At 41.0% G+C, this 22,552-nt stretch overlaps 1 protein-coding gene and 1 long non-coding RNA gene across 3 annotated transcripts in view; both read left to right on the forward strand.

Moving 5' to 3' along the window:
- Positions 1-22,552, forward strand: part of PDE3A (phosphodiesterase 3A) — a 266,283-nt gene that overhangs the window by 6,314 nt on the left and 237,417 nt on the right. The gene's annotated exons all lie outside the window — the stretch shown is intronic.
- The window catches only part of LOC310893166, an 84,977-nt gene continuing 63,903 nt past the window's right edge, over positions 1,479-22,552 (forward strand). The window contains exon 1 of the long non-coding RNA XR_014578771.1: positions 1,479-21,982. This is a non-coding gene — a long non-coding RNA (uncharacterized lncRNA). The remainder of the gene's footprint in view (positions 21,983-22,552) is intronic.

Genomic DNA, 22,552 nt, shown 5'->3' on the forward strand with positions numbered 1-22,552 from the left:
CATATAAATCAAGAAACGGATGTTACGGCACATTGGCAAAAAAGTAAAATACAGTAGTGACTTTCTGCTCTTTCTGAGTGAAGTGTGAAAATGCAAAGCTGTGGAACTGAAAGAAATCTTGTGTATGCTGGGTTGTCACGTTAATTAAATAAACAGCCCGAACAGTGACCCTGTGTATGAAATGTGTTTTGAGAAGCCTCTTGGGGGGTGGAGGGGAAAAACAGTGACACAAGATGTTTTCAACCTTAACTGTGACATTTATATGAATTTGTCCTGATCTGCTGTTAATGTGCTTGTGTTCCAACAGTTTTTTGTTTGTTTGTTTGTTTTTGAAGAAAGGGTGACATAGCTATATCTTGTAACTTGAAGGAATATCACTTGCACTTTTTTTGTTAAAGGATAATTTTTATATGTGTGTGTATGCATGTACATATATGTACATGTACATTTACATATGTGTAAATATATACACAAATCCCACCCTCTAACTAGGAAGGTTGCTGGGTTCTTATGCCTGCAAACAGCAGGGCTTGAAATGGGGGTAAGCCAGCTGCATCTTAAATGGTTTTAGGATAAGAAGAAGGCTGCTGAAATTGAAGCTGCTTTGAGCTAGTTGATACGATTTACTTAGATAATCTAAGTAAAGATGTACAGCTTGTAGCATACCACTTAACAGATAAAGAAATAAATATTACGATTCAGATAGCAAAGTGGAAGTTGAGTTTTTCTTTGGATGCTGTTTTCTGTTTGGTTTTGAAAAAGCTCAATGAATTACTAACTCCTTTCCTCAAAGTTTCTTCTGTGTTAGTTGAAGTGTCATTCAGAAATAAACACCTCTACTTTGGACTAGTTTTTTTTTTTTTTTTTTAACTTGGCTTGCTACAAGTCCTGCTACGAGAACAGTAGTAACATCAGGAGTTCTCTGCATCAGAGTAGTGAGAAATAGTGGGATAAATAAATGAAAATGGTATGCCTGCCCAAATTTAAAGGTGGGGGAGTATTGGCTTTTGAGCCGTATTGGGGAGATTAAACGGGATGGTAAGAGGAAGAACCGCTATACGACTTTATCAGGCTTTTCCTTTTCTCAAAGAGCACTTTGAGCTCGCCGTTCCCTCCCTGCTTGCCGGTGTATGCCGCTGCTGGTTCTCGTCGCTTTTTGCCACGCTGTAGGCTCGCCCCCCTGCCCTGCCGGGCTGCACCCCTAGAGGGCACACGAGCCCCTGCTCTGCCCAGCGGCTGCCCGAGGAGCAAAAAACCACAAAACCCAAAATCTGTCCGTGGTACTTAACCGAGTCTTTTATTTATTTATTTATTTATTAACGTTTATCCTACGTATCCGAGCGAATATAGTTGCCTTTTCTTTTTTATTATTATTATTTGCTTTTCGTGCCCTTTTGCTCCTGTTCGTCAGGTCTGCGGTTGCCCGGGTGGCTGAGGACTGATGGGTGGACTGCCCGACCCTTGTCGGCTTGGTAAGATGGGGGCAAGCCAAACCGGTGCTGTAAGGGAAGGTTGTGCTTCTCTCACTGGTCTAACAGCAAAAATGTAGAATCAGGTGGCATTTTTTGGCCTCTAAAAGTCCTTTACAAGCCACCAGAGTGGTTGCAAACCTCAGTACAAAGTAGCTGCCTCAAGAGTAATTGAGAATCCGGAAAAATAGACTAACTCACCATTGCTTTATGTCTTGCTTTATGTGCATGATTCTTTATTTGTACATAAGATTATAAATAAAATGGGAAACGCCATGCCATGCAAAGAACAAACCAGCAGAACCTGCTGATGGGACAGAAGTTCTGGGCTGGTCCTTCCGCACTGCTGCACAAGGGTGGTTTCTGAAGGCCACCATGGGTGCTGCTGAACAAAAGCTGAGACATCCTGCAGGAAAAGTATTGGTAACTCGAGTCTAGCTGGTGAAATTATGTTGCTGATCTTGGAAGCTGTGAGAAATAAGACTTTGTGTCAGCAGGCAGTGTTGGTCATTGAATATCCTTGGTGTGTTTGTGTGCCAGAGTGTTACAGTGACATGAGGTTAGTGAAGTCCTGCGTCGGAGAGCTTTGTTGCGTTTTCTTTAGCTGAAGTGAATAGTTTGGGTCCATGGATAGCCCAAACCATCTAAGAAGAAGATGGAAAGATGAGTAAAGACAGGTCTGCCAGAAGAGTATGGAATGGTATTTTCTTAAAAGGATTTTTTTTGGGAAAAAATCTTTAGTTTTAACTGCTAGAAAGAAGTCTGGATGGGTGTGATAGTAATACACGCTAATTGTGGAATGTGCAGGGTATGAATGAAGCTATTTTTTAAATCACTAGACATTTGTATTTATTATTTACAGGTTTCTTATGTCAAGCAGGTTGAGAATTATTATTATTTTTTTTAATCTGAAACTAGCAATGAAGAAATTTATTAGTTAGTTACTCTGTTGTGGCATGCTTTAGTGCATTTAATGTTTTATCTGAAATGTTCTGTATGAGTCTCTGACCAGGATCTGTTGCTGCATGACTGTGTTCCCATTTTTAATGTGATTAAATACTGAAAGCAATTAGGGAAAAAATGTGTATGAGCATCGGTATAGTTAAATGCACTTTTTCTTTTTCATCCTCTTGTCTCATGAAAAGTGCAAGTCTGGAAGAATATGGAACTTCCACAACAGAAATAGCTCTGACTGTGGTTGAGGTCTCCTTGTCTAATGCCCCAATCTGTTGGTGAAACGTGACTTATCTCCATCGTCTGTTTTAGTTGGTTTTGTTTTGTTTTATAGATATAATTTATGTTTTGGTTTGATTTTTAAAATTATAGTCTGCATTGCTACATTTTTATGGGACTCTTGTGTGCCTAATTCTCGAGGAGTGATGCTTTTCCGACATATTCAGGATGCTTGCTAATGGTTGCTGAACTCCTGAGACAGATGCTGGTGACAGTTTAAAAAGTAACTGTGCCTCATAGAGTGGCTTGTTCTTTTAGAAATATCTCAGCCTGATTAAGAGCTGTGAAAAATATTAATATACTGTTGTCAGCTGGAAAGCTGTATCATTTGCTGTGTTTTGAGGGTCAAGTCACTGATGGATGTTGGATTTCTGTTGTTGATTTTTTTGTTGCCTTTTTTTTTTTTTCTGCTTTAACTAAACCTGTTTCTTAGAATAACCTGTCAGACTCTGTTTTTCCATGTTTAAATATTAATATTGTAGGGGAACAATATTACTCATCTTTAAATCTGAACATCACTTATTTTGAGCAGTATCCTTCTTCCTGATATTTGACCATATTTGTTCATAAGCATGCTTGTGAAATGAAATCCAGATGGGGAAAGATTTGAGTGTTTGAATGCCAAAGGTTATGAACAAATTATTGCACTTTAGAGTTCCAGCAGGTTGTTGATACCTTGATACATCTCTGTATACTGAAGTTGCAGCCATGGCACCAGCAATAACTATTTTTTCCTCACCCTGAAGAACAGATACTTCTGCTAGCCTCTCAGACTTGCTCTTTCTATACAGTTTTAAATAAGCCAACATATGTTTGTTTAATGCCATGGAGCATAGGCAGAACGTTAGTATGTTTTGTAACCTATGTTACATACAAATATAGATTCCAGGCAAAAATCGATACCCCAAATTTACATTAAAAATACCCCCAATTTACATTAAAATTGGAATGTCAGGCAGCTGAAGAGGACAGAGTGATAGGCTGTCTGCCCTGTTGTGTTGATAATGTCATTCGGGTGTCAGTCTGCAAAGAGACCCTCAGGAGCATTATGTTTGCATATCTGACAAGTAACAAAAGAAAGTACTTGGAAAGGATGATGCAGTAGTTGAGAAGCTACATCTGAGCAATGTTTTCTCCACTTCTAATCCAGATAGACTTGCCCAAGCTTTTTGTAGCCTGCAGAGAAACACAAAACCTAGTCTATGTCCATGTATTGCCAGTTGAAATGACAGCTATAGAAAGGTGCAGACCTATCTGCAAAAGGGCCGCACAATCATGTCTTATGTGTTATCCCTCCCATATGGGAATGCACTCAACACATAGGTGTGTTCCCATACAGAAGTCTGCATATAGTTTTTTTTTTGCTTGTTTTTGGTTTTCTTGAGCAGATATCCATTCATTTTCTTACTCCAAAGAAAGCAATTAAAAGTGTTGTTTGTGCTGCTTAGATAGGTACCTGAGACCTTGTAGCATATTTTTGTGTGCATGCATTCACGCATGCACATATATCATACACATAGATATGTGTGTGTTAAGATAAAGATGTGTGTGCTTTTATGTACGTATACTCAAATTAGTAAGTATTAGTATGTATTCAAATCAGAAATGGGATGATTGTGTGTGTGTGTTTTTTTTTTCCCCCCTCATGTCTCCCAGGAGTGATTGTTAAGCTATCTTAGAGGGATGGAACTGTTTTTTTGACTCAGAGCACAGTCTGTAGTTTGAGTTACATATGATGCTGACCTTTCTGGATATTTAATAATATTTTCTGATGTGTCTGCAGACAGGCTTGTTTCTTAATACACCAGCCTCTGTAACCACTGCCTGACTTTTGATTTGTAACTACTTCAGGGGTGATTTTGATAAGTACCTATATACTTATGTTCTAGAAGTGTATACATTCCAATATGACAGCTGTAACTTGGTGCTACAACTCTGTTCCAGAGGTTGCAAAGCCATTGAGGTGGTTGCTTTTTATGGTGTCTCTGGTACCTAGCCTGACTTGTTGCTAATTTTGGCTGTGACATGGAGCTGAGATCTGATAAGCTCCCTGTGTAGCTGGAGCCAGCGTTGTTCTCATGGGCATAAATGGGGGCTTGTTCAACATGGAGCTCTGCCTGGTTAGAATTGTGATAAGAGCAGCTGGATTAAATAAGAGACTCTTATTGCCCCCCCCCCCAAAAAAAAAAAAAAAGAGCTTTAGCTGGCAAAACTTACTCTGCTATGTATAGTGGTTGTATTATTGCTGCCTTATGCCTCTTTTGATAGCAGCTGTGGACTAGTTAGTATTAGTGATTTATTAAGACAGTTCTGAAAATGAGTGACAGAAATGCTACCTCTTTAGATTTCATTCCTTGAGATTCACTGTTTTTCTGTTGACTTTTAAATTCTGTATGAAATGTTGCAATGTAAGTTCTATGCCATTACTGGCTTTTTTTTTTAAACTTAATTCATATGCAACGTTCATTTTTAAATGCAGTTCCAATTGTCTACAGATTATGTAAAGCTCAAATGAATAAACATTTTCTATTAAAGGATTTGATGTCTTGTTTGTGAGGAACTGAACTGTGGGGAGGACTCAGCTAGCGACTCAGAAGTTAGAAGGGGGACAAGAGTGGGAGGAGAACCTTACTCTTGCTGGTAAAAGTTTCCTGCTCAGGTTTGCAGACCATTTTTGCTTCCTCTAACTTGTGGAGAAGCAAGCGCATTCAATACTGTCCAGAAGCAGGCAGGTATAGAAATAGGTGTATGCGGTTTGGATGATTTATTTCAGGCAGGGCTGGCTATGTACATGCCTCACCACAGAGACAACCCTGAGAAGCTGTTCAGTGGCAAACAGAAATACTGTCTGTGTCATACTGATATTGAAAACTGACTTCTGAGTTGCAGAATACAAAATGCTTGTTCTTACTAAGCTTGCCATGTTTGTGTCAAGCAGTGTAATAGAGGAGCATGTGATAATAGTGCAACAAATAGGTGGATTGGGGTGCCAGCACTTCAGCACATAGTCAAGCTTAAATTCCACTTGAGGATCCAAGCCTGTTGTTTCCTCTTGGCAAGGCACCTTTGGAGTCAGATCCAGCTAATAGGAAATACTCAGCGCTAGGGCTTAACTGAAATTTAGGACATCTGAATCTAGCTTTCTGGGTACATGTGATGTGGTGAGAGAGATGGCGAAACCGAATGTTTTGTGGAGAATTCTTGAACATTTTTGAGTGAAGCAGTAAAGGTAGATCATCCATCTCCTTTCTCTTAAATCTATGCAATCTTTATTTCAACTTTCTCTTCTACTGTGTGTGGTGTATAAAATCTAGTCCTGAAATGTGGGATGTTCTTATTCTGGGTAGTTGGAACAGAAGTGACTATGAGAAATTCGGGGACAGAAGTGACTATGAGGCAGATTCAATATTTTTCATTCCAGTGTAGTCATTCCTGGATATAGAATTTTCTTTTCCTTTAGTGTTATGTGTAGAAAAGAGAGGAGATCCTTAAGATTAACCTTAAAATATCCTGAGCTGGGGCTGTGATCTGCCATTCGAGCAGACTTTTTAGAAAGACAGAAATTGAATTCTTTAGAATTTATTATTTTCTTGGGAACTGCAGTAAATCTACCATCAAAACTGATAAAATTCTTGGCCATGAATTAGTGCAACTCCTTAATGGGAGTCTGCAACTTCAATGTACATATTTATTTCATGTTTTGATTTGCTCTCTATATATTCTGTTCTCAAATGAAAGTGGAAACGTGATGATGAGTAAAGGCATAGATTTTTAAACTGGTCAGTATATTATAAAATAAATTGATATGCATTATTTTTTTATTTTATTTTTTTAAATGAAATGAGAAAAAATTATAAAGCCTGAATCCTCAGCTATTGGGAACTGTGACAAGACAGCTTCCTCTACAATCATTCAATTTACTTCTGAGAACTTGGCCTAGGGGTTCTTGAGTCTTCTATTTGGTTAAGATTTTTGAAACTGAGATAAAAGTAATGATCAGATCATCTTAAGCATTCATAATAGAATCATAGAATCATAGAATATCCCGAGTTGGAAGGGACCCATAAGGATCATCAAGTCCAACTCCTGGCACCGCACAGGTCTGCCCAAAAGTTTAGACCGTGTGACTAAGTGCACAGTCCAATCTCTTCTTAAATTCAGACAGGCTTGGTGCAGTGACTACTTCCCTGGGGAGCCTGTTCCAGTGTGCAACCACCCTCTCGGTGAAAAACCTCTTCCTGATGTCCAACCTAAGCTTCCCCTGCCTCAGCTTCACACCGTTCCCACGAGTCCAGTCACTGGTGATAACAGAGAATAGGTCACCTGCCTCTCCACTCCCTCTCGCGAGGAATTTGTAGACTGCGATGAGGTCCCCCCTCAGCCTCCTCTTCTCCAGGCTGAACAGGCCCAGTGACCTCAGCCGCTCCTCATACGTCTTCCCCTCTAGGCCTTTCACCATCTTCGTCGCCCTCCTCTGGACACTCTCCAACAGTTTAATGTCCTTTTTGTACTGCGGTGCCCAGAACTGCACACAGTACTCGAGGTGAGGCCGCACCAGCGCAGAGTAGAGCAGGACAATCACTTCCCTTGACCGACTAGCGATGCCGTGCTTGATGCACCCCAGGATGTGGTTGGCCCTCCTGGCTGCCAGGGCACACTGCTGGCTCATATTCAACTTGCTGTCAACCACAACCCTCAGATCCCTCTAAGTAAAGCAAGTAAAGGAGATGAGAACTTCAGTCAGAAACCTGATAGTGTAGAAAGTTGCTTTCTATCTTTCCCATAATCTTAATGGATTGTTATCTAAAATGGTGAATCGGTGTCTACAGGTGTAATTATGTCATATGCTCTCTGTTGAATGCTTGAATTTGCAAATGCAGATATTTTTGAAGAAATGTGTATTTAATTTCTTAGATGTATGAAGGATTTTTTTCAAGTGGTTATTAAATAAAAAGTAAACTTAAGAGAAGTCTCCTGATATTGATGCCCACATGCTTTAACAGCTCACTTAGTGCCACTCTTCTAAGATGTGATGAATGGTCAAATGTTGCATTTTGATCTAGGAATGTTTACATCAATGAGCTGAGTATTCTCTTATTATTCCCTGTCTTCTAGCCCAGAAAATCTGAAACCTATTTTCCCTCATTAAAGGCAAACAAAACAAGTTGAGGGTGGGCTTTGGACACTTGATTCTGCTTCCACGTGTAAGAAAGTTGGTTAAACTTGTTTCAGTCTGTGACTGACACTGAAGAAACATTATTATTCTGCCTGGTGATAACTTTTTCTTAGGTTGTCACACTTCTTTCCTTTCAACTTGGTTCAAGAGCATCTGATTTTTGTTTGTTTGTTTGTTTGCTGTACCAGCGATATACACCCCTCATTTTGAAAGTAAGGAGATACAATCACGGATTTCAAGAGATGATAGTTACCTTGCTCTAAATGCAAAGTCTTGAATCCAACTGGTGCGTTGGAGGAAATTTCCATACATCAATGACAGGCATGCTCTTGTTACAATATGTGATATGAATGCGAAGGGCTTGTAAATAGATAGAAGAATAATAGATTAAAAAAAGGCAGTTTCAGAAAAGTGCAAGTAAAATTTCCAATTATTATTTGATATCTGGCTTAAGAATGTATATTAATTGGAGAAATATAGGTTTTTCATTTGTTAACACCAAACCAAGAAATACATTTAGTTGATAACCACTGTTATTTCACCTCTCCCCCTCTTTCTGGAGTCTCTTATTTTTAACACTATACTTTTTAAATATTTTGCTTTCCATACACTGTAGTGACCTTTCACCTTTTTGGGACTGTTTGTTCTGGGCAATGGTTGGAGTGATAGCATGGCTCTTGTGACATCAAAAACATTTTTATTGGCAATTCTCCTGATGATGGATTCAAAAGTCTGACAGTGGTGAAGATGACTAAGTAGAGACAGATTTATGTGGAAATCTTATTAATACCCATAAAAGAGAGAAAGAAGGCATAAGAAATTTGGCTCCAAATAAACAACCAAAAAATGCTCTGTTCTTAGAAGCATTTGGCACTGCTCCATCATGCCTTTTGTGGGAACTGGCTCTTTGTCTGGCCTAATCTTGATTTTTTTTTTCTTTTTAAAGATTACTAAAGACTTCCACTTTTCTCAAACTTTCTCACAGTAGAATAAAATTAATTTTCATTTTGGTAATGCATAAATCAGTTAATTATTTCAAAGACAATGTAAAACAGATGTCTTGCCTTGTTTCTCAGCAAAGATTTAACAGTAGCTTTGCTGTGAGATCTTTCACTGCCACCAAATGTCCCTAGATGTTATATATTGTTCTCATAATCAGCAATTTACAAAAAAGGGGAATTTTTTTTTTGGCTACAGAATTTGATGGCTGGAAAGAAACTGTAGCAGGGATGGGAAATCATAATTCAGTTTTTTTGGTACTTGGATCTAAATTTACGCAGACTTTTTGAGAGTAAAGAGCGGGCACTGGACTTCATAGCAGAGGTCCATCTGTTCATTGTGGGATTTGTGGTTCCAAACCTTATGGTAGGTGGTTCTAGCTTAGTCGCTTTTTGATACAACTCGGTGAAAACAGAAAGGTAGCAACTAATTGGGGTTTTTTTGCTTGTTCTGTCCTGTGTGTATATTCATTTTAGCCAATCTGCAGCTCTGGGAGTCTCATTGACTCCCTTGACGTTAATGTCAATGTTCTGAAGAAGAGTGCCCAGTTTGGCGCACACAGCATGGTTATTTCACATTTGCTGTTGGCAGCAGAAGTTCCTCTATCGTACTGCTGGAGAGAAAACCTCCTTCAGGCTTTAATTCAGTTCAGCCCAGTTGGTGGTGAATATTGAAATGCGTGTGCGACAACAGAGCAAGCTCAATGCCTCAATGGAAAGAGTTGCCAGCAGTCAGCTGAAAGGTTCTTCATAGTGGTTTTGGTATCAGCCTTGGGAGAGGTGCCTGTGATGCCTGGTGCATGCTAAGCTGCATGTGCTTGTCTGTGCAGCTGCAGTAAAGTTTTCTACTTAGCAAAAATAGAGATTATTATTATTATTTTTTAATAATAGTATGTTCAGGCAAAAATCTTTTATAAATGAAATACCTGCATGTGTTCTTTGCATGTGAGTAGAGCTTTTCATTGTGGAAATGTTTTCTAATATTCTGAACATTATTTCTTCCCTGTTCCTGTTGCATATGTAATTGAAACAATTCCTGGTTTCCTTTAAATTGTTACTTTGATGAGCTAGGCATGTAACTAGTCAAGACATTGTGTTTTAGATCTTTGACTGGTCCATGTACCAGTGAGCATCTTGTACTTTTTCCATATGTGTATTATTTTTCCCAGTGAGAAGGGTACGCCAAGCTCACTCCTGATGTGAGCACATACTGATTTGAAATAGGAAGCAATGAAATAGCTTTTATAGCTGGCTTAGGAGGAAGATCTTATTCTTTACTTGCTTACTTCTACTCCTTGAACATGTGTAGTTTTTAGTCCTGTTCTTAGCACTGCCTTTGAAATTGTAACCCTTTCAGAGGAAGCAACAACCAAGCCAAGAAGAAAACAGGAAAGAATCCTTATCTGGATGAGAAGATTGTATCTTATAGAAATCTTCACCATGAGCTGTTGCTTATGGACCTGGAGAGACAGCTCACATGGGCTGGTCATTGGCCCCTTTTGCTCATCTGATGACACTATGAATTGACCAGCTGTAGGTGGGATTGATATCCTGCAGATGGCTTGTTGGCCAGGAGGTCAAATTCTTATCTCGTATCTGAAGTCCCACGGCTGTGCTCCTGTGATGGTAGCACTTACTGTGCTCTTCAAGTTCCTAAGATGGCATAGTTCTTTTTAATAACACTTGGTAAAATTTCAGGACTGCTGTCTCCACCCATCCTATACTTTTGCATTTTTTTTGGTCATTTTGGAAAGCAGCAATGCTGTAAGAAAACACATTTTGCGAGGCCAGCAGGTTTTAAGTTGCTTTGTCAGAAGCTTCCATACAGAGCTACAAGTACTGAAATCTGTTATTCCTTTGATATTTGAATATAAAACAGCAAATTGGTGTTCCTTCTGCTAATTTTACCTAGTGTTTTTACTGTTCTTCTCACCTTTAGAAAACTATAGAATTCTGGCCTAACCTTAAGAGGTGCATTCTGGCCTAACCTTAAGAGGTGCATTCAACTTGTGCTGAACTCGGTGGGTAATAAGAATGAAATTGGGAACAGATTAATCCCATGTCAGCTTTCATATTAAACATTGTTGTGGAAAAACTGTAGAAGCGAGTGTAAGTTCTTGCCGGCCTGAGGGTATGGGTAGAAAGTGGGCACTGAAGTTGCTAGCTCTGATTTAATAGCTCTGAGCTGCTGTGTTCTGATTTGAAGGGTTGTAGTACATCTCTGTAGGCATAGTTCTAAGATGGCATAGTTTTTTTTATTAACTCTTGGTAAAATTTCAGGACTGCTGTCTCTACCCATCCCTACTTTTGCATTTATTTTTTATTTTTGGTCATTTTGGAAAGCAGTAATGCTGTAAGCAGTAATGCTAGGAAGCTGAGTTAGGGAAAGCATGAGAGCTGTTCCTCTTGGGTGAACTATATCTTGTTGGCCGTACTTGAGGCAATTAAAATACCAGATTGAGTGAGGTGAAGAATCAGTGCTGTATTCTTCTTCTGTCACATCTAACTTTCCCTTCTTCAGATGTGTGACTTACCTTAGGCTGGTTAGCTTCACGCTCTGCAAAATGAGTGTGCAGAGGTGTTTGAATAAAATTCAGTTTGAAGGGAAACATGTTTCTCAGTCTCCTGTTTGCCATGGAGGCCAAATGCATTGCATCCGGTCGCTGCTGGATGAAGCCTGGAAGTCCAGAGTTCCCTCTGAATTCTTCTCGTACTTCACAGCTCCTCCCTGCTTTATATATACAAACAACATTCTTTGAGGGAACTGGAGAGGGCGGAAATGGCTACAAAAAACAAACAAACAAAAAAATAACAACACCGTATCTTTTCTGATATGTCAGAAGATACCAGAATTCCTTTCTGTGTGCTCTGTGCCTGCTGGCAGCTGATTTCTTTTTCATTCTGCCTGTTTTGTAGCAAAGGAGGCTTGGTTTGGAATTAGGGAAAACCTTTCTAACAGTAATGGTGGTAAAACTCTGCGACAAGGTATCAAGGGGACTTTCATGCATGTACATGAGAGGCTCTTTTAAAATAGCTTTTTGGATGTTCTTCCAAGCAGGTCTAGATGCCCGCTTTTTCTTAGGCAAGCAGAGCTGTTGTTGCCAGTGTTCTCCACCCCTGCCGCCCACATCTGCTTGTGGGCTCTTTTCCCCCGCTGCTGGCCAGCATCCTTGTGCAGTGACAGTTCTGCTCACCCTCTCAATGCCGAGCCTGACCATTAAGCCCAGTTTGTTTCACCTGGTACCCAGTACGCAATGTTAATGTTACTCTGGAGCTGGGAGTTTGCAGCCTAGGTTCCTTCCCTTGGACAAGATTACTGAAGAACAGATGAGACTTCTTGTGTCTTTGATGCCTTACCCTTCTCTAGTTCAGGAGCTGCTATGCTGTTTGGTTTGCATTATCAGGTTGTGATTGGTGGCAGTTTTTTTTTTACTTTTCTTTTTCTTCCTTTGTAGTGATAGTGTTTGAGTCCCAGGTAGGATTCTCATTGCTCTTTGTTTTGGCCAAGATACAAGTTTATTTATTAAGTCCACTTGTTAGCTTAATGCATTTGTGGCTGCCAAAAGAGTGCTACATGGTGTAAGTGAGATGAAGTGGCTGGAAGCTGTTTGGATTTGCGTGCAGCATGGTTTCTTAGCAGCCAGATAAGAGATGACACTTTGAAGGGCATGACACAGCACCCAAGGGCCAGACCTTTCAATCCCTGCTCACGTGAGTGAGCAGTGCTCGGGTTCGGAGAAAGCTCCCGCATGAGGAAGAGCCCGGGGATGTGTTTGTGTAGGGTACAGCACGTTCGATGTGACACCCCCTCTGCCCAACCCAGAAGTTCTTGTTTGGTTGGTTTTTTAATATGCTCCTTGTCGGTTTGTGTTGTGGGTTTTTTTTTTTCCTTTCTTTTTCTTTTTATTTTTTTCTCTTTTTTGGATTCACTTCAGCCTGCGTTTACTGGAAGGTTCTTAAACAGCTGCTAAAACCTCAGTTTGCCAATGGTAAAATTGCCCAATCGACTCCAGGAGATAATCCCAGAGGAGACCTTTGAATGCATTGACTGTCATTAGAAATAGGTTAGATGCCTCCAGGTACCTTTCTGGGAAGGGATTCTTGTTTTTAAAACTGTATCTACTTGCTTAGTTAAGAACTAAGTAACTGGTTAGTGTGACCAGTAACAAAAGCCATATTTTAAATTCGTATTAAATCCTCTCAGAGAACTCTCTAGTTAATGCTTCTCAGCATAGAAATAAAGCAGCTGCTGTGACTGAGAGGTTTAAAGTCTCAAATCAGGAAGAGTTTCTCAGCTTGATGTACCTCAGTGGGCTTAGGCAGTGCAATCCACAGCTGGTGGACTCCAGCTTCTCTTCAGAGGCTATGAAATATGAAGCGTTTGGGCCTGAGGACTGAGTTATATATTAGGTGGGGAAGTGGCACCCTGGGGGAAGATAAGCTGTGACAAGAACTAAGATTTTCATAATTCTTCTTTAAGTCAAGAGAAAAAAATCGTGGTGGGCTTTGGTGTATCAAACATGAAGAATAAACCCCTTCCTTCCAATGCTGGACTCCAAAATTCATTGGTGGAAATACTGGAGATGCTGACCTTATTGATGGCTTAAAATACCTGGTTGAAACTACTTCCACAGACTTCTAGCTTTGAAGATGCAAAACTGAATAGCTAACTCCACATTGTATCAGAGCTCTGTCATATGTCTTGCTTCCTCCTCCTGAGCTGGGGAAGCAAAATTAAACAAAACAAAAACCCCACCAACACCAAACAACAAAACAAACAACAACCAACCAAACAACAAAAAAAAAGCAAACGGAATGTTGCTCAGGATTAAGCTTCTCTCATTTTGGTGTTTCCAGTTGTGAGCCTTCAGTGGTTACAGGACTGTTAATTGAATTATCGCCTCAATATTTATGTCTCTCCCCCTATGCATAGGGCTCTGCATGGTCTCGGGCATCCTTAGGATCTTGATCTCACAAGGAGGATAGTGGGGTTGTGCTGTATGTGCAGCAGTACAAGCATAAATGACAGATTTGAGGACCAGGACTATGTTAAGTAGGGAACTCGTTTGCAGAATGGAAGTGTTTATATATAGAATAAGTATACATGTGTATTTTTAATTGATGTGTGGGTACCTGTAGACCTATTAATAGATGAAAATAAGGAGAGGAGAGGAAACAAAGCACCACAGCTGTGATTTATCAAGGCCGACATGTAAACAAATATTATTCTAGTAATCAGAGGAAATTCTTTGTAAAGCATGTACAAGAGAGGTATTTTAACCCACCTCAACGATTTCCTGCCTGACTGTATCCAAAGAAAATCAGACAGACTTTCCCCCTGCCCCCACAAGGGTCACATTTAAATAACTATTTCTCTGCTCCCCTATTTCTGTTAAAGTTGGTTGTTTTTTGTTTGTTTGTTTTTGTTTGTTTCTGATTTTTTTCTTTTCTGTTGTCAAATACTTCTTAACTCTTTTTTGACCTAGTGTCTAAAACTTCATCTAAGATGTTCACTGGGGTGGGGGAGAAGGATATGGTTCAGTATTTAATTGTATATTAAAGCCGAAGGATGCTGCCTTTTAGGCATTTGAGTGACTGGATGGCAGGATGCATAGTTGCTTTTCCAGCATGCTCTGCCAGCCTTCTGATATTGCCTTCACTGAAGTCCACAAGGATGTGCAAACTTGGTGTGTTTGTCTCTGTGCTCCACGAAGTGGTGGTGGAGATGGTGCACGTTTGTCCAATTTGTTAAATCACTTCTGAGTGTGACTGCCACAGCTGTTTGGGTAGAGCACCCACTTTTGTACAGCTGGTTCAAGGAGTTGCAAAGAACACCTTTACCCTCTATACATCATAACTGTTTCAAACTCTTATGCATCTGAACTCTTAAAACTGGTATGGGGGGGTGTGTGTGTGAGGATCAGGCACTATATATCACTAGAGAAATGGAGGTAAGTGACTTGAGCAAAGTCACCTGGAAAATGAATGGTACAACAAGGGGTTGAATCTAGCTCTTAAAGCATCCCAGACTCATCTCATCAAACTTCAGCTGCCTAAGGGCAGCACTCTGGTTAGGACCCTGCTAGTCCCTAAACCTCTCTTGCATTCAATTATTTTTATCTTTGCTATTAGAAAGTATGTTTCTAAGTTGGCTTAATAAGATTCCTACTTCAATTGTCTGTCAAAAACAGGAATTAAGAAAATATACCCAAGGGACTTTATTAGCTGAAATAGGGGAGAAAAGAAAAAGAAGAAAATGAAGAAAGAAAAAAAAGAAAGAAAAAAGTACTGCAGAAGAGATTTCTCTGGGCAGCAGAAAGTAGAGCAATTTCCCAGTTCTTTTTGGCAGAAAGGCTTTGAATGTTTTGTCCTAATAAGCCTTCTTTCTCAATGTGTATTGCAAACCACAAACACACCATTTATCTGCTGGGAATAATATTAATAATTTGAAGAGTGACTAGAAATAAAAACAAATCTGGTTAATATCATCCATGAACTGACTTGATTTAAAACAAAACAAAATTAAAAAAAAACACAACAGCGACAAAAAAAATTGAAAAAATTATTCAAATGCATGAATCTGTAGGTACTGTGGTGGCTGACAATACAAGACAGAAAAGCATTTGCACGAAGTGTAACCTTGAGTTCCTCTCTAGCCTGTACTGAGCACGAACATTTGAAAAGAATGATAGATGATCGCTAACCCAAAGACTTCACACTGAGGCTTTTCGTGTTTTTCTCCTGTGATCATCTTAACATTTAATGATGAGATTGATGTTTTGAAATGCCAGTTCATATTGTAAATATATTGTAAAAGACTGGTTTGTGGGGAGAGAAGAAAGAATGAGGACCAACTGCTTGTGCAGTGTTGAAATGGCTCCAGCATTTAAAAGAGTCAGAGGTCTTTGAGGGAGTCTGTGGTTAAGGGACATTTTCTGCTGCATCACGGATGATCTGGCCTCATAGGGAGTTCTTTGGGTTCTTTCCTGATGATTAAAACCACACTGCAAGGGGGCATGGGGATATTGGACCCCTAACCCTTTTCCCCTGGATACGGCAGACCGTGCATGTACCACGTTTTGTGGCTGTCGGTCTGTGTGTCTAGCTATGTGGGCAGAGTCCTAGCAAAAATACTGTGAAAGCAGTCTTTTTGGGGTACGTTGGTTACTGAGGCTGTGTGAAAGGAGGACAGGGATGGAAAAGAGCTCAGTCTTTTCTGAGGAGTCTTTTCTCCTGTGTAGGATCAGAAATCAGCATCATCAGCAAGTTACCAGCAGTCCTGGCTATCAGGGGAGGTCCCAGTTGATTAGCAGCTAGCAAACGTGATGCCCATCTACAAGAAGAGCTGGAGGGTAGACCTGGGAAACTATAGGCCTATTAGTTTGACTTCAGTGCCAGGGAAGCTCATGGAGCAGATTATCTTGAGTGTCATCATGCGGCATTTGCAGGGCAACCAGGCAATCAGGCCCAGTCAGCATGGGTTTATGAAAGGCAGGTCCTGCTTGACCAACCTGATCTCCTTCTATGACAAAGTGATACGCTTAGTGGATGAGGGAAAGGCTGTGGATGTGGTCTACTTTGATTTCAGTTAGTTAGGCTTTTGACAGTTTCCCACAGCATTCTCCTGAAGAAACTGGCTGCTCATGGCTTGGACTGGTGTACGCTTTGTTGGGTTAAAAACTGGCTGGGTAGCTGGGCCCAAAGAGTTGCGGTGAATGGAGTTAAATCCAGTTGGAGGCTGGTCACTAGTGGAGTCCCCCAGGGCTCAGTACTGGGGCCAGTTCTCTTTAATATCTTTATTGATGATCTGGATGAGGGGATCGAGTGCACCCTCAGTAATTTTGCAGATGACACCAAGTTAGGTGCATGTGTCGATCTGCTCGAGGGTAGGAAGGCTCTGCAGGAGGATCTGGATAGGCTGGACCAACGGGCTGAGGCCAACTGTATGAAGTTCAACAAGGTCAAGTGCTGGGTCCTGCACCTGGGGCACAACAACCCCAAGCAGCACTACAGGCTGGGAGATGAGTGGCTGGAAAGCTGCCTGGCAGAGAAGGACCTGGGAGTATTGGTTGATAGGCAGCTGAATATGAGCCAGCAGTGTGCTCAGGTGGCCAAGAAGGCCAGCAGCATCCTGGCTTGTATAAGAAACAGTGTGGCCAGCAGGGCTAGGGAAGTGATTGTGCCCCTGTACTCGGCTCTGGTGAGGCCGCACCTCGAGTACTGTGTTCAGTTTTGGGCCCCTCGCTACAAGAAGGACATGGAGGTGCTCAAGTGTGTCCAGAGAAGGGCAACGAAGCTGGTGACGGGTCTGGAGAACAAGTCTTCCGAGGAGCGGCTGAGGGAGCTGGGGTTGTTCAGCCTGGAGAAGAGGAGGCTCAGGGGCGACCTTATCGCTCTCTATAGGTACCTTAAAGCAGGCTGTAGCGAGGTGGGGATTGGTCTATTCTCCCACGTGCCTCGTGAGAGGACAAGTGGGAATGAGCTGAAGTTGCGCCAGGGGAGGTTTAGGTTGGATATTAGGAAGAACTTCTTAACTGAAAGGGTTGTTCGGCATTGGAATGGGCTGCCCAGGGAAGTGGTTGAGTCACCATCCCTGGAGGTCTTTAAAAGATGTTTAGATGTAGAGCTTAGTGATATGGTTTAGTGGAGGACTTGTTAGTGTTAGGTCAGAGGTTGGACTCGGTGATCTTGGAGGTCTCTTCCAACCTAGATGATTCTGTGATTCGGTGTAATCAGCGTAAAGGTGACAGAAATTACTCTTGATGTGGGAACAGGTCAGGAAATTGCAGTCGGAGATGGAATTCCTTTGGAGAACTGCATCAGTAGGGAGCTTTTATCCAGCATCTTGCATGGTTTTGGGATTAAACTTCAGTTTGGGACTCAGATTTGTCATCAGTTCTTGCCTGATCAGTTCCCAACTACTTTGGGCAGCTTACGTTGAAGTATCTGTGATGTCCTTTATAAATGGAATTAGTGTGTCATTTTCTCTATCCTTTGCTTTATTCATTTAGATCTTAAGTCAAAACCTTGGTATATGAGTCTTCTGGGGGGAGGGCCTGGCAGGGGATGCTCATGTAATGACAGTTGACATGTGGGTCTCTGGTCTTACAAGGAGTTTGTCATTGCTTGAAATTACATAGAATAACTCTGTAAAGCAATGGCTCTCCCCAGCTCTTTAGTGAGCAAGAAAGCAGGAAGGAATTCAGTCCAGATGAGCTGCAGTCTTAACAGGCCACCAGGTTTCCAGGGCTTTGAATCATTGTCATTGCATAATGCTGCAATGTGTTAGCAGATGGAGCAGCGCACTCGGGATGAGGCATAAGGATCTCCAATATAGGTGCTGCCTGCATGTGCTGTGTCTTCATTATCATAGGTGGGTATTAAAATAGCTTGGAGGGGCTGGAGGCCTGGCAGTAACCTTGCAGTTAACCTCTAAATCTGTCGTTTTCTCCACGCCCATTTTTTTTTTTCTTTTTTACTAGTGTTGATATCATATTTATGCTGTTTGACTAGTGAATCCTTTCTCCTGCACCAAAGGTTCTGCAGCTGAACACTGTGAAGGAGATGTGGATGGATTCTTAAGGGTAACGTATGAGCCACTTGATGCTGGTGGCATTTTCGAGACTGTAGAAAATGAACTGGAACTACTAGCTCTACTTGTTGAGCATCAAGCTGTTGATTTTGTTGCTGATACAGAAGTATCTGTTCCACAATGTTTCATTTTCTGCTTTAAAACCCTGCAGTACCCTGTCACTTGTCTCACTTTATCAGATCAGGGACATAACTTTGTTCTTCTCTGCTGGTGGATTATACTGTGGATGGTCTTGAGTTTTCCTATGTGAAGGAAGTCCTTGTGTCGTTGCTTTGGGTAGTGGTGTTGCAGTTGTGCTGGGGGCTGTTACCATACAGCTTCTATTGCTGTTTCCTGAGCTGGTGGTGGTCAGATTGCTCCCAAAGGCACTAGCAGCCTGGCATGCAGGTGCTCTTGGCCGCTGGAGGGGGTGACAGCAGGGCTCTGCACACAAGCAGTTAACTGTTGCTCAGCTGCTCAGAGGTAACACCTAGTTCAGTCATCTCAGTTAACTTTGAAGCACAAGGTAGATTTCATGAAATGAATGGCCTTGTACTCAAAGCATTGCATACAAAGAAGTATTTTATATTCCAGGTGTTTTAAATTGCCTCCTTATTTGTAAAAAAAAAAAAAAAAAAAAAGGAATACCTAATCAAAGTAACTATGAATAGCTTTTTGACCAAAACTGAAATTTATTTGGAATGTTTGTTTTGGGGAAAATGCTAGTAAAACTTTATTCTGCTTGATACAAATGATTTATTTCAAGAACAATTTGTAAGCACGTTACTTGATTTTACAACCTTGCAGTTTAAGAAAAGGATGAGGAGATACCTAGTAGTAGCTATGGTGGTGAAAGCATCTTGTCTGCATGGAGAGTAAGAGTTGTAGTTGGCACGGGGAAGTGTGCCAGTAGCTCAGGTGGGAGATGTGTACCTAACCAGCATGCAGATGGCATCACTTGGGAACTGTATGGCCATGCTGAGTTTCCTGGTGACTTTTGTTCAAGATAAGAAGTTTATTCAGTTAAGCTACAATAAAATCCTGTCTTACTAAAGATAAAAAAACAAATCTGTATGTTTTTCTCTTGACATGAGCAATGAAAACAGGGTGATGAGTTACTCAGGGAATGCAAATCTGTTTAAGTGCTCTAGGTCTTCCTTTTGAACTTGTGGCAGCTAGGCACCAACCATTTTTACATGGTCTGGGCTTGGTTGACATCCTTCGTGGTGAGAAGCAACTGAGGGGGCAGAGATCAGCTTCCTCAGCTGCCTTACGCAGGGAAGGAATGGGAAGGAATATGCAGTAGTGTAAGTGGGTCAACAGAGGGGATTAATTTTTCAAAGAAAGCTATTCTTTCAGCCTCACAATTCTGTAAGCTGCTAATGAATGATATTTAACATGCTGTTAGTTCTGCCTTCAATCCATGGTGAGGTGGGGGGGTACCATGGAGACTGGCAAAGTCCAGTCAGCGATTCCTGCTGAAGCCTTGCCACTGGGGAATTGCTTGCTCTGAGCAGCATGGCTAGGAGGTGTGTGCCTGTGTGTGTGCAGGGAGCCCTCCTCATCCTCCTCATCTCCAGAGCTGGTGTGAGAAGGTTCTGCAGAAGAGTCAGGATGGGATGCAGTGAAGCCAACTTCTACTGATACTTGATCAAATATTAATTTTGGCTTTTTTTTTCTTTTCCATTCTATAAAGTTTTTTTTTTTTTTTTTTTCCTTCTCATAGTGATAAGCAATGTTGGCTTGCTGGCTTAGGTGACTTAGCAGGTCTGATTTCATTTGCTATTCAAGAGCAGTGATATGCCATACATCTTTCCCTCATGTTAAATGTCAGGGTTTGGTTTATTTTTTCCAAGCTTTTAGCCACAAAAGACTAATTCATGAAGTCATTTCTTCAGAGGGAGAGGTGAAGCTTTCTTAGTTCTTCACCGTAATGTGTTTTATGTAGTCTTCTGCTTTTTGTTCTGTGCAGTGGTACAAAATTGAAGGGCAAGAAACCAACAAAATGACTGCAATATCTTATGCAGTAATAGGCTCTGAAAGAAAGCACACCTACACTGTCGCTTAAGGTTTATTTAGCCTATTAGTCTTTGAACCTTACTTTTGGTAGTCTTTCACTTTGTGCTAGATAACTGTGTTTCTTTCCCAAACAACCACAACATTTGGGACCTTTATCACTTTTTATATAGACTAAAATTTTCATGAATATTTAAAGCCCAAGCAACTTGCTCCACTTCTTCCTTTGCCCCCACCCCCCCAGTTAGCAGCTTTTTTTGTGTGTGACAAATTGACAAATTTCTAGGCTTTTGTAGAAATTTCCTGGTTTCATGTCACTCAAAGAACAAATGATGTGTAGTGCATGGGTATAGCAATTTGGATAGTATCTAATTCAATTTGTTTCAGATGCAGAAATCGAGCAGCTTTTTTTTTTTTTTTCCTGCTAGAGATAGCAAGAGACTGCCAACTGCTTCATTAACTCCCATCAGAGATTCAATATTATTGGTCTTGCCATCTTATATTAAAATTCCAAATACAAGAGATGAATTTACTAATTTAAAAAGGGATTTGTGTAATTTCAGAGACTGTGCCTTCTGAAAAATGGTCTTGACAACCCAGTAATGCCCTAAATGTGTCAAACTGTACTCACAAACTGGACTGATTGCTACAATGAAATAGGAAAAGGCTTCAGAAATGAAGGTAATTACTGGCACACTTACGATGGGAAAGCAACTGTATTTTTAAAATTGAAGAGAAAACAACAAAAAAGAGACACTTTAAGACTAGGCATTGCAAGATGGCCATACATAGGACAAAATATACATTTGAACAGGAGTAGACATTGTGACTACCAGTGAATGAATCAGCAACATCATCTGCTTCATTCTCAGGGTGGCAGGTTATTTCTAGGAACTCATATACTGAATACGTTTATAACAAAACCCCAATTAACTCACACACCCAGTTGTATAATTGTTTCATCTCTTTGGCACGTTTGGAATAAAGGTGCTAGTACATATATTGCTTCCTTGAACAATGTTAACTCTGAACTGCTGCTTCCCGATTTTGTAACTTGCGTGTTTTCTTTGGGGTGTGTGCATGTGCCTGGGGGTATCTCTTTAAAAACCACTGTTTCAAAAGGAATACCACATATTTGAATTCTGTTGATAGGGAGTGTTACTGTGTAGATAGTGATTTATTGTACAATTAGGATGCTGTTTACTGTGAAAGGAAAAAGAATTGTCCTTGATCAAGTGGACTATTTTGTCAAAGTTTTTTTTTTTAGGAATACAGAAATGCCATCTCTGCCTCTGAAAACTTGTTCTTGTAGTGGCAGTATGTGTGGCTTAAATCCTTCATGTTTTCAAGAAGGTTACCATGCCATCATTGTTTAACAGCCCAAAGAAAAATGCTGGAAGTCATAAATTGTATGCCCACCCCAAATGCCACAACTGCAACATGCAACCAGTCGCTGCTCTTTGATCCTGCATCTCTCGCAGGTAGGAATAGGAGACACGGTTTCTCAAGCTACTTCATGGTAAGGAGCAGCCGCACACATTGCGCTCTGCATGGTGCATGAAGATCCGGCAGTAAATCTGTTCGTTCTGCCTTGGAGTATGTGTCTGTTGCTGTTTTGCTTGGTCCTGCTGCCTTGGCAGTATATGCAGGTTTTACCCCTACCTAAATTAGGACAAAAACAGGGACCTTGTTGTTCACACTTAGCTTGTTGCTGAGGCGGGGGGGGGGGGGGGAGGGGCGGGGAACAACACACTTTGCTGCTGCTTATTGCACGGCAGCTCTGAGTTATGGCCACGTTCTGCGCTGTTTGTATTTATTCAGTGTTTTCTGTGGTGCAGAACAATCCCCGCAGACAGGTCTGAAAATGGATGCCCAAAAATGAATAGGCTACAGTAGAGTCGTGCTGCTGTGTATGGTTATATCGCTAGAGAGCTCCAGGTAAAGGATAATAGTTGAGTATATTTGCTCCAGAGCAAAAAAATAAAATAAAAATGCTTAAGCCTCACTCCCAGCCTGCACCAGTTCATCCCAGTGTGAAAGCACTGCATTTTGTCCATCACAGTGGATCTTCTGCCTCTTTGCCCAACAC

The sequence above is a fragment of the Anser anser genome (genome assembly GCF_964211835.1).
Source record: "Anser anser genome assembly, chromosome: 1".
NCBI classification, from domain to species: domain Eukaryota; kingdom Metazoa; phylum Chordata; class Aves; order Anseriformes; family Anatidae; genus Anser; species Anser anser.